Below are 9,794 nucleotides of genomic sequence, written 5' to 3'. Positions count from 1 at the left end.
TACTTCCTTCAATAGTTATTGTTATTACCCTTAGCATGCAACAGTGATGATATTAATCGAATAACACGAAACTGATAAAAGCCAACTTTCATTGTACTAATACCATTCTACCAAACATCCACAATTAAGATAGAAGTTGAATAGACATCAATTATGTTGAGTCCCTATATGTCTACAGAAATTGACAACATAATGATTTAAGCACAAGTTATTCCTTTTGATTACACAGGGCGAATAAAACGGTTAGAGTTACCCACTAATCATACAATATCATACATGAACCTATGCTAGCATGGCAAGTTCTAAATCTCGAGATCCACCGTCGCTTCACAAGAGATTAACACCCTATCTTATTTGTTCGTGACGCACATAAGACGAATATGCACAACCAATACTAGATATCATACAATCATCACACACTAAGGTATTAAACAACTAACTAAAGAATTCCATAGTAAATTCGTTACGACCCCATGATCACGATTATCCCATGATAGCACTTATCATCATCATGGGTTCATATGAAAACATGATAAATAAACACAAGAGAATAATAACTAAACTAATTATATTAAACCAGAGTACGTCAAAAGAGTAAATAGGTTCAAAGCAAAGAAAACTAGCATCCAACGTTACACCGAAATAAAGAATCACAAGAAAATATGCTTTTTCTTCATTGCGGTGTGCTAAAACGTTCTTCTTCCTTGTCTTCTTCTCTCCTTGCTTAATACCACGATCCAACCCCGTGAAAACGTCTCTAAATCTACTTATATAATAGTCCCATAAAACTCAGATTACATAGAAGTGGAAGCCAAACAGAAGTAGAAGTCTTAAAACAATTTATCTTTTTTCCCGACCCTGTGCGGCCGCTCAGCATAGCTGAGCGGGCGCTCAGCTTTCTGCGCGGCCGCTCAGCATAGCTGAGCGGGCGCTCAGGACCCTACTGGAAAATTCCTGAGTTTGCTCCGTTTCTTCGCTGTAATCTGCCCCTTTCTTTCCTCTCACAATGCTGAACACATGCCAAGGCTTATTCTTAATGATTACTCCTCTGAAATGCAACTAATACTCTGAAATGCACAAACACTAGAAAAACGCATCAAATACACAAAATACTTGATTTCAAGACACCAATTTAAGCTATTTTAAGACGTTCTAAGTGGTATAAAATGCCACTTATCAGGCCGCACCCGAAAACAGCGTGCCCGCCCCCTGTTTCTGCCCCAGAATCCTGATTTTAGACGAAATTGAAGATTTTGAGAGTCCTGGTAATCCTGGAGCCTATATATACCAATAAAAAGACGTTTTTAACAAGGAGGCCTAGGAGAGCAATAAGACGACCTAGAGAGCACGAGAAGGCTAAGGAGAAGAAGACTTTTATTTTCTTTTATTTAGGCGATACTTGGATGCTTATTTTCAATTTGCCTTTGAACCCTAGTACTCATATATTGTTTATTATCATGCTTTCATTGGAACACATGGTAACTATGAGTTCGGTTATGAACTAATCGTTATCGTGGGGTTCTAACGGATTTACTTATGGATTTCTATAGTTAATTTATTTCGATATCTTGGTATGTGGTGATTGATTGATATCCTAGTATTGGTTGTGCTTATTCGTCTTATGTGCGTAGCTAACATGTAAGATAGCGTGTTAATCTCTATTGAAGTGAAAGTAAATATAGAGGTTTAGAACTTTCCATGCTAGCATAGGTTCATGTGTTATTGTTATCCATGATTCGTAGGTAATTTTAACCATTTTACTTGCCCTATGTAATTATGATGGATAACTTGTGCATTAAACCGTTATGTTTTCAATTCTTATAGACATATAAGGACTAAGCATAATTTGTGTCTATTCAACTTCTATCTCTTTTGTGGATGCTTGGTAGTAGGGTATTCGTACAATGAAAGTTGGCGTTTACTAGTTTTGTGTTATCTAATTAGTGTCATCACCATTGAATGAAGTATTTAATGAAGTTAGGATCCCATGTTTGTTATATATATTAATTCAATCATTCTTGTTCTCTTAGTTATAATTGTTAGTTTAATTCTTAGTTATAAACAATCTCAACTTGTTATTTGTCTTAGCTTTGGATAATAACCATATCAATGTTGCATAGGTGCATATTCTTAAAATAACCAAAGAGTCTCTGTGGGAACGAATTTGATCTAAATCTTATACTACTTGCGAACGCATATACTTGTGTGTATTATTAGCGCGTGTTAACGTCTTAACAAGTATTTGCGACGCTGTCGGGGACTTTTGTGTTGTTAATTGTTTAGTTTATGTACTTGTCATCCGTGATCGTAAAAGTTTAGTGACTCGGATATTTTACTTATACTGGTACTTGTTTTTTTTCAAGTACTCTAGAGAGCGTGTATGCGAACACGTTCTCAATCTCATGTCTTTGTTGAGGAAAAAGTTGAAGAAGAAGTTTTTGTTGGAATAGGAGAACCAGCAGCGAATCTGAAGACTTTGATGGATTATTCTCAACCGAAGATCAATGACATTCAGTCTAGCATTGTCAGACCAAGCATCTCGGCTAATACTTTTAAAATCAAGTCTAGCATGATTCAATGGGTGCAGAATTCAATCCAGTTTAGGGGTTCTCCAACAGAAGATCCCAATATGCACGTTAGGGATTTCATTGAGATCTGTGACACCTTCAAGTTCAACGGTGTTTCTGAAGATGCTATGAAGCTGAGACTATTCCCGTTCCCTCTGAGGGACAAGGCTAAGAGTTGGTTACACTCTCTACCAGCTGGTTCGATTACTACTTGAGAAGATCTTGCTCAAAAGTTTCTCACTAAATTCTTCCATATGGCAAAGACAGCTGCAATCAGGAATGTTCTTACTCAATTTATGCAGCAGTTAGGAGAATCTTTATATGAAGCTTATGAGCACTACAAGGAGATGCTTAGGAAGTGTCCTCATCACGGAATGCCTGATGGAATGATCATCAATTGTTATATAATGGTTTGGGAGAAAAGTCTAGACCCATCCTTGATTCAGCGTCAAGTGGAGCATTATGGGCAAAGAGCTATGAGGAAGCTTATGGTCTAATTGAACTGATGGCTGCTAATGAATATCAGTATCCAACCCAGAGATTGCCACAGAGCAAGGTAGCAGGAATTCTTGAAGTGGATACAGCTACGACTATCACTGCTCAGCTAAAGGTGTTATCTATGAAGATCGATTCGCTGGCTAACTATGGAGTTCATCAGAGGACGAGTGTTTGTGAGCTTTGTGCAGGTTCGCATGCGACGGAGCAATTCGCTATATCTAGTGAATCAACTCAGTTTATGAGCAACTTTCGGAGATCGCAGCAACCAGTTCCAAATACTTATCATCTTGATAACTGGAATCATCCTAACTTCAGCTGGAGTAACAATCAGAATGTGGTACAACAGCCTTATCAGCAGTTGGGATCCACTCAATTCAATCTTCCTTGTTTTCAGGAACAGTATGCACCAATACAACAACTTTAACTTCAACACTACCTGCATGAAAGTTTCGGTTAATCTGCTAATGAAAAATCCGAATTGGAGGAGTTGAGGCTTATGTGCAAAAACCAGGCTAAGTCTATCAAGACTCTGGAGAATCAAATTGGGCAGATTGCCAATGATGTGTTGAATCGACAACCTGGTACACTCTTTAGTGATACAGAAGCCAAGCCAGGCAAGAGGGAAGTCGTAGAATAGGTAAATGACATCATATTGAGGTCTCGAAATATTCCAAGCCCACAAATTTAATAAGATAAAGATTCTGAAAATTCTGCCCAGAATGTAGGTGTGTCTGTATCCTTACCAATTCTAGTAAATGAGATTGTAGTTGAAACAGTGGTGTTGAAGGATGCTGAGGTGGAAACAAGAAAGAAAGATGTTGTCAACACTCCTCTTGAGGGTAATATAGGGGAAAAACAGTCAATCTTCCACCTCCTTTTCCTAAAAGGTTGCAAAAGCAGAAGTTGGATAAGCAATTTGCTAAGTTTTTGGAAGTTTTCAAGAAACTTCACATCAACATACCTTTCGCTGAAGCTCTTCAGCAGATGCCTAGCTATGCAAAGTTTATGAAAGGTATTCTTTCTCATAAATTCAAGCTCGATGACTTAAATACCGTTGCTCTAATGGAGGAATGTAGTGTTGTGCTGTAACAAAAGTTGCCTCCGAAGCTGAAAGATCCTGGATGCTTCAATATTCCTTACACCATCGGAAACTTATAATTCGACAAGTGTTTATGTGATTTGGGAGCTAGCATCAATCTGATGCCCTTGTCTATCTTCAAAATGTTTGGTCTACCTGATCTGAAGTCGACATATATGTCCTTGCAGTTGGCCGATCGTTCTATTACATATCCACGAGGCATTATGGAGGATATGTTGGTCAAGGTGGACAAACTTATCTTTCCTGCTGACTTTGTAATTCTTAATTTTGAGGAGGATAAGAAGATTCTTGTTATCTTGGGGAGACCATTCTTAGCTACTGGCCGAACTATGATCGATGTGTAAAAAGGAGAGCTTACGATGAAGGTTCACGATCAAAAGGTCACTTTTAATGTGTTCAAGGCAATAATGTTACTCACAGCAAAAGACGAGTTCTTTAAAGTGGAGTGGGTCGACTCTGTCATGAATTCAGAGCCTGAGCAATTGCCAAAGTCAGATACCTTAGAGAGATCCTTAATAGGGGAATCAGTTATTAAAGATGAAGAAGGAACAAAGCAAATGCAGGTTTTGAATGCACCTCCATGGAAGAGGAAGTTGGATATGCCATTCGATTCTCTTGGGTTAGCAGAACTGAAAATTTCTCAGGAGAATTTTGAACCATCTATTGAAGAAGCTCCCACACTTGAGCTCAACCGACTTCAAGATCACTTGAGTTATTATTTCTAGGTGCACCCCACGATAAGGGGTTGGGATATATTTTTGATGATGTAGAGAGTGGTTGGACGGATCTTCCCATGCCTACAGAGGGTTCTTCTCATGTGCAGCAGGTAGTTAATAGGGCTGGTGTTGGTGATGAGCAGTACAAGTGAGTGACTACGCATATGGAGGCCATGCACGAAATTCACCATCATTTTGCTGCAGATTTGACACAGACTTTAGGGACTATTTTCCGAGCCACTAGTGTCGAGTTTGATTGGCCACCTGATCCTCTAGCGAGGAGGGTGATCTTTCCAACGACTAGGTATGCCTGAAATCCTTATTATTACCTTCAATGAGGACACTGAAAATTTTAAGTTTGGGGGTGATAATGTAGGGATTAGTTTGTGTGTGTCCATATAGTTCATATAGATTCATGTTGCATATAGTTGTATTTCATTCGTAGTGTTGCATGATTATTCATATAGGACATATTTATTTGTTTTTATGTGATTTCATATAGTTGCATTTACATGCATATTTAGCAGGATCCTTTAAGTTAACTATGCTATTTGCTAAGTTGATATTGATTTGAGTGTGGTGATGACGAATAGAGGGATGTTTAAGTCTTAAAAAAATTGATTTTCATGCCAGAAGAAAAAATTTCATAATGTCTTATAGGATTGCTTTAGAGCTAGATCATGATCATATTTGTTTATTTATTGAGATTGAATCACTTGGTTATATTTAGAATTTCTGGTATTGTCGTAATGGCAAAAAGAACACTGATTTTTAAATTGGAGAAAAACTTGGATTTAATTGCTAGTTGTTGTAAGGCTAGACGTCAAATGGCTAGTAGACGGATCATATTTATATGAGTAGTCTAGGGTTGAATGAGATGAAGTGAAACACACTCATTCAGAAATCGTTGAAGAAAAAAAATAAAAAAGAAAAAAAAGTATGTGTTTATGCATAACTGATCAAGAGTGAGCTCTTTAATACTCGAGTTATTAAGTTTTTAGGGGACTTTGTGCCTAGTGACCTTAGGCTTTTCATAGTCTGAGATCCGCTAACCTAATGCTCGCTACATGGGTATTATTGTATAAGTCTTTCGGGACCTCATTCATTGTACGATCAAATAAGCATATTTGTTATATGTTCAATAATAGCGTGAATTCTTGTATAACTCTAGTAGGATGAAGATGTTATGAGTCATTGTGCCTTTATTGTCTATTCTGTTTATAAACTTGTGATTGTTTTGATGATAGATAAGTTATGGTTATTGATCTAGTGTCGAGAGTATATCTGTTAAGCATCCACACACGTATATTTCTGGTTTGTGAGTTAATTTGTGAGATTTTCTTCGAGCTCTATTTTGAGTCATTGCATTATTAGAGGCATTGTTTTATTCATTTGGCTATGATTATTTTGAGGGGATCCATTGTATTATCATTCAGTTGCATTCTCGTAGTTGCATTCATGCATTAGGTTTTTTTTGTAGTTTTGAGTTTGTTTATGCTCGAGGAAAAGCATCGATTCAAGTTTGGGGGTGTGATAAGTGGATTTTATATCTACTTGGAATGCTTCATTTCAGGCTTACGTTGGTGTTTTGAACTCAAGTTGGTATTTTTGATGTGTTTTTGTGTTTGTGCATTTCAGGCATCAGTTAAATAAAGAAAGAAGCTTTTTAAAGAAATATGCTGAAAAAATTTTAGAATTATAAGCCTAGGCCATTCTCAAGTTGTAGAGAATCTCGTTAGCTTTGCGTGGGCAGTTGAATCACCTAATTCTGATGAACAAACCTCAAGATACGGTCAAAAGAAGAAATGTCAGAATTTTTCCAGAAGGTCGGCGCGGCCGCGCTGGAATATTATTTTCAGCAGCGCGGGCGCACTGGTTTTGGCGCCACTGAAAACACTATACCAGCGCGGCCGCGGCCAAAAACAGCGTGCCCGCGCCCTATTTCTGTCCCAGAATCCTGATTTTAGTCGAAATTGAAGATTTTGAGAGTCCTGGTCATCCTGGAGCCTATATATACCAATAAAAAGACATTTTTAATAACAAGGAGGCCTGGGAGAGCAATAAGAGGACCTAGAGAGCACGAGAAGACTACGAAGAAGAAGACTTTTATTTTCTTTGATTTAGGCAATACTTGGATGCTTGTTTTCGATTTGTCTTTTAACCCTAGTACTCTTATATTATTTATTATCATGTTTTCATAAGAACCCATGGTGATGATAAGTTCGGTTATGAACTAATCGTTATCGTGGGGTTGTAACGGATTTACTTATGGATTTCTATAATTAATTTACTTTGATATCTTGGTGTGTGATGATTTATTGATGTCCTAGTATTATTATGTGCTTATTCGTCTTATGTACGTAGCTACCATATAAGATAGCGTATTAATCTCTATTGAAGCGACAGTGAATATAGAGGTTTAGAACTTGCCATGCTAATATAGGTTCATGTGTTATTATTATGCATGACTCGTAGGTAATTTTAACCATCTTACTTGCCCTATGTAATCACGATAGATAACTTGCGCATTAAACCGTTATATTTTCAATTCTTATAGACATATAAGGACTAAGCATAATTGGTGTCTATTCAACTTTTATCTCTTTTGTGGATGCTTGGTAGTAGGGTATGCGTACAACGAAAGTTGGCGTTTACTAGTTTCGTGTTATCTAATTAGTGTCATCACCATTACATGCTAAAGTTAAGAACAAAAAGGCTATTGAATAAAGTTAGGATCCCATGTTTGTCATATATATTAATTCAACCATTCTTGTTCTCTTAGTTATAATTGTTAGTTTCATTCTTAGTTATAAACAATCTCAACTTGTTATTTGTTTTAGCATTAGATAATAACCATATCATTGTTGCATAGGTGCATATTCTTAAATTAACCAAAGAGTCTCTCTGGGAACGAATTTGATCTAAATCTAATACTACTTGCGAACGCGTATACTTGCGTGTATTATTAGCGCGTGTTAACGTCCTAACAACAATTCCGTTAGGCAATTACTCTCAACTGGAGTTATCACTATTGACTACATCAAGTGAAAGGACAACACTGCGGATCCACTAACCAGAGGGTTAACTAGAGAGTTAGTTGAGAAATTATCGAAAGAAATGGGACTAAAAACATTAACAAATGTCAATACAAAGGAAACCTAATTATAAATACTTAGTGAGATCACTATGGGGATTTTACTACTGGGTCCATTCCTATGTTGAAAATAGTAATAAAAAATGTTGCACTTTTAATGATCCTTATGTCTCGTTATATCGAACAATAATACTTTTTTATTATTTTAGAGATCTCTTATATTAGTGAAGTAGGGTCACTTCAAGAAAGAATTGTGGGGGCTAATTCTGAAAAAACTCACAGAACCAGGCTAAAATTTAAGACCAGATTGGGCTTAAAAGTGAGAACTGAACAAATATAGGAAAGACTCCAATGGGGGATGTATCATCATTTCACAATACAGAAAGGCAGTTGAAGGTCAACGCGACTACTAAAATTCTAGAATTGTAAATATGTTCTTATAAGGGAAGGTTCAAGGGGTAACTCCTACCTATCATATGTTGGTTTTTGTCGTGACTTTCTATCTCTGTGTCAAAAGAGTCATTTTTCAAAGTTATTTTTTATTCATGTGGGGGATTGTTGAAATATATGAATAAAAATTAAATTACTTTATTATTTTGATATTATAACTTATAAAATTGATTTCGTAACTCTATAATAATGACATTATAATATTAATGATTCATTATTATAGCTCATTATTTGATAAGTTACAATTTTGATTTTGTGTATAAGTTCTACAATCCTACTCCTATATAAGGAGACCTTGGTTTCTTGGTTTTATCCACAACATCCCTCAAGCATTTTATATATATATTGATCATCTTATAGCTCTAGGAAATTTCTGTGAGATAAAAGTAGCATTTGATCGGTTCGTAGAAGGCGGGTCTTCCATTGATTGAGGATATCTTTGTTCGTTGTATCCTAGGAAACGGAAGGCATAACACTTTCAAGCACACACGGAAGGGGTCAATCTCTTTTAAGGACAGTGTGGTGCTCACATGTCTCGAACGATTCTTTCGGTATTTTGTTATTGTATTCTTAATTTCAGGTAATCTCTAAACTATACTCCCGATAAATATCTTTCTTCGAATATAGTTTTTTTTATAAATGAAGTAGCATGTTGGTACATGATCATTTTGCCCTACAAATGTGAACCACTTTTTTGTTGTTGAGAAAACAAAAATTAGAGCGCATAAAAGAAAAATATATATGGCTCTAAATCCTTGACTTGACCATATTTCATGTTTGCAAGACCAAAATCTACTTACAAAATCAAATCTTAAAAGGTGCAATATGCATACTAAAACAAATAATTAACTTGGTCACTCAACTCTAGTTTAAGTTGTTACATTATATAATATCTTCATACATACATATAACCTAGCACATAAAGGAGTTTCCAGATTATCAAAGTACAAACAAGCGTGCAGTAAGATCCATGGCCTCGAAAATGTTGTCATTGGCGATCTCGGTAACCGGCAAAACAAAAAAAATGATATTAGGCTACCATGCATAATACTATAATTACTAATTAATTATTCATAACTCAAATACTTTAAGACCTGAAAAAGTTATAGTTATACACAATACTTATATTCCTATAATGAATTATTAATTTTAGGCGTTCCTAGAATTAATAATATCGTTCTCTATAATTACATATTTTGAGTGTCCTCAAAGTAAGATAATTAAAGTATAAAATTTTAGAATAAGTATATTGTGCATCAAAATAGTTTGAAAAATGAAATAAGAAAATTCCTTTTTTATATTACCTTTTTGTAAAATATAAAATGAAATAGTCATCAAGGCAATGTGAATATCCTAAAATTTAACAAATT

At 35.8% G+C, this 9,794-nt stretch overlaps 1 non-coding gene across 1 annotated transcript; it reads right to left on the bottom strand.

The window, feature by feature from the left end:
- Positions 1–2,836: 2,836 nt before the first annotated feature.
- Positions 2,837–2,943, bottom strand: LOC141705715 (small nucleolar RNA R71). The gene has a single exon (XR_012568459.1). It is a non-coding gene; the product is annotated as a small nucleolar RNA R71 (small nucleolar RNA).
- Between the last annotated feature and the right edge of the window lie 6,851 nt (positions 2,944–9,794).

The sequence above is a fragment of the Apium graveolens genome, unplaced genomic scaffold (assembly GCF_009905375.1).
Source record: "Apium graveolens cultivar Ventura unplaced genomic scaffold, ASM990537v1 ctg927, whole genome shotgun sequence".
NCBI lineage: Eukaryota > Viridiplantae > Streptophyta > Magnoliopsida > Apiales > Apiaceae > Apium > Apium graveolens.
Note: the sequence above shows the minus strand (reverse complement) of the source record. Positions and strands in the feature narration are given on the sequence as shown.